Source organism: Hippocampus guttulatus, chromosome 18 (assembly GCF_054856545.1).
Source record: "Hippocampus guttulatus isolate MCC_2025c chromosome 18, RoL_Hgut_1.0, whole genome shotgun sequence".
NCBI lineage: Eukaryota > Metazoa > Chordata > Actinopteri > Syngnathiformes > Syngnathidae > Hippocampus > Hippocampus guttulatus.
The window spans coordinates 6,075,369-6,078,491 of record NC_141278.1 but is presented as its reverse complement, the minus strand read 5'-3'; positions in this window follow the sequence as shown (position 1 = coordinate 6,078,491).

Genomic DNA, 3,123 nt, shown 5'->3' with positions numbered 1-3,123 from the left:
GCAATGCCTCTACATTTTTTTTTTCTTTTGGCCAAGTAAACTCAGCGGCAGATTCGGCGTCATATATTGAGAAACAGGAGTCGTGGAGCTGAGGATCGAACATTTCAGTACCGTACAGCTTTTTTTTTTTTTTTTTTTTTTTTTAATAATAGTGTCATATGTTTAGATCCCAGTAGATGGAAGCACTGCCCAAACGTGGAGTCAGGTTCCCAACAGCAAGGTAATTGTAAATTACTGGTCTGTATTTTTGTTTATCAGGAAGGCTGGAGTTGAGATTCAAACCCAGAACCTTGGAACTGTGAGGCAGATGTCCTCGCCGGTGGGTTCACCGTGCTGCCATACTGAGAGATATTTTTAAGACCCATAAGATATCTCAAATATTTTGTGCAATGCCATACGACATGTGACGGATCTTTTTTTTTTTTTCCAGCTCATTTCACTCTCGTGACATTGTGTACCTAATGTTATGTCCGACAAGTCCTTTTTTTCTCGGTCGGGCTGTAGCTATAAATCGCAGAGTGCTAAAAGCAGCTTACCCGCACGTCAAAGGTATCCCCATGAAATTTATAACCCCGTGGTCTCTAAATACGGTACATCTACCGCACAGCATGCCAAATAACAAAAAAAAACCTACACTGGGCCCGATTTCACGCTGACCATGCATTCCACCTGGCAATGAGCAATGAATGTGTTCTGAATCTCGATGCGTTTGCTCTGCTTTCGGTGACCACTCAAAAAGTACATTGCCATCTAAAGGCGGTCTTGCATGCAAAGCCTCTCCTCTCTATTCCTTTTCTGTTTTTGAGCTCGGACCAAAGCAATTAAGGTGTTGATTTGGCGCCATCTAGTGGCCAGTTAGTGCAAGAAACAATAAATTAAGCATCATTTGGACAGAACTAGTGCTCTGCAGCCACCATGAGTAGAGTATGCCAATGCTGTATACTGTACATAAAGTGCGCTAGGCAACTACTGCAGCATCTATTCCAAAAAGAAAAAAAACAAAGAGTGTAATGCCAGATAGATGCTCAGTCTTTGATCTGGGTAACGACGCTTGTGCCGGAGCACATAAAAAACATCACAAAAGGGATGATGATATCTTTACATACTCATCTCATGGATTTGTTGCTCCCGATGCAGACAGCTTTACTGGCCTGGTGGACTATTTATAATTTAGAAGTGTTTTCACCAAGGGGTTGGTCACTCAGCTTCGTTGTCCAGTCCCAACTCCTTTCAGTGGACCTTCTTTTCCTTGTAAATGCAGATTGTTTTATCACTCCACTCTTTGTGTATGCAACTATACCTCTTATACTTTTGATATTTGATCCCCCCCCCCCCCCATAAGTATCGGTGGCTGGTATTAGCAGCCTCCACGAGTATACGATACCTGAAAAGAAGGCCTTGTGAGCCCTCCCTCCCCCATACCTTATTTTTACTGTCAATTATAGACAACTAGTGTCATTTAAATCAACGTCATTACAAAAACATGTTATTATACAACCAGTGTCATTTAAATCAACGTCATTACAAAAACATGTTATTTCCCACCACGGCATTCCAGCAACCTGTTTTGCACTCGAAGTTAAATTACCGGTATGTGCTGAACATGAAAACATTTGTTTCTCACCTTCTCCGAAACAATATTGCGCTGTTTTACTCGATTGAACTTTGACAACGCTGGGAGTGGCATTTAGTCCTCCTTTTATATGAACTGACTTGACCTGACCTCCTCGGTCAAAGTCGGTATCCACACCTCCGAGTGAGGCCGTAAACAGACCGTAATGGTGAGTGACAGACAAGGAGACATAAGTGGTCTGACAATGGAGCCAAAAGAGAGCTTATCACTGTTAATAATACCCGCGGTGTGTTCAAGTGTCAAACACCTGCGCCGTGAAGGAAAATGAGCGTTCATAAGAACTGCTTGCTTCTCCTGGTTGGAGGTCAACAAGAGCGACTCCATCACTGCATGCCCCATTGACTTGTCAAGTCTTTTGGACACACTCGACTTCTGTTGACACAACGGTGCCGATGGCATACTGAGTGAAAAGGAGAAAAATGTCATATACCCTTTTTTGTGTTATTTATTATTATTATTATATGTGAGCCAGTGGCGAGTCCATCTTCCATTTCTATTACGAGTTATTGCTTTTCGTCCACAGAAGCATCATAGGCAGCCTCTCGCTGTACTTGAACAGCTGAAATTTATTTGGAGTTTATCAGAGACATGTCGTGGCAGTGGTGTGCTGTCATTTTAAATGACTCTGATATGATAGCAAAGACAGAGTAACTTATTATTAACAAGGCAGAGTCCTTTGAAATGTGTGTGGCAAAGTTGATATTTTCTATTCCACCCTTGGAAAGGTTGCCCATCTTTCCCTTTAGGCGGTGAATACAACAACTGGGCAAGATAAACATCCAAGCAAATAACTCAGGAGAGAGCAGACCTCCAGCAAGGCTGAACCACTTAAACCCCTGTGCAGTTAAAATTGCCCCATTTAATAGTAATAATTTCAAAAAAAAAATAGTATGAGGCTACTTTACGGTTTGTGGCATCAACAAAGTAAAATGAGACTCATTGCTTCTGGGCAGTGAAGACCGAGTGATGATCAGAGTGAGTTGTCTCAATCGCCACAGGTGTTATGTGGAATAAGCTGGTAAAAATAGTCCACAGATCTCATCTGCAACTTCACTGCGAAACAAACAACTCCACTGTCAGGTGGACGTGAATTACGGTGGCAAGACCCAGTTGTGAAGCAAGGTTGTAAATTTAAAAAAAAAAAAAAAGAAGTTTAAAAACAATATGAGTAAAATAAATAATTGTCCATCTGCAGTTAAGATTTTTAAAATTGTGTTAATAATGTTATGCATTATAAATATTCAAATAATTATATTATTTCAGTCACTGAAATAGCTCTTCATTTATGATGAAATTAAAAAAAGAGCTAAAAATGAAAATAAATAATTGCCCAAATAATCCAAATTATACTGGTTATAAAGACTACAATTAAAAATGAGACTGAATCTTTATCTTCTTATTAAAACAAAATCAACTTTTTGTTTCACAACTTGGTCAAGTGGGCGTTGCTTCGTCAGAGAAATCTCGCGATATTTCGATCGTTAGGGTCG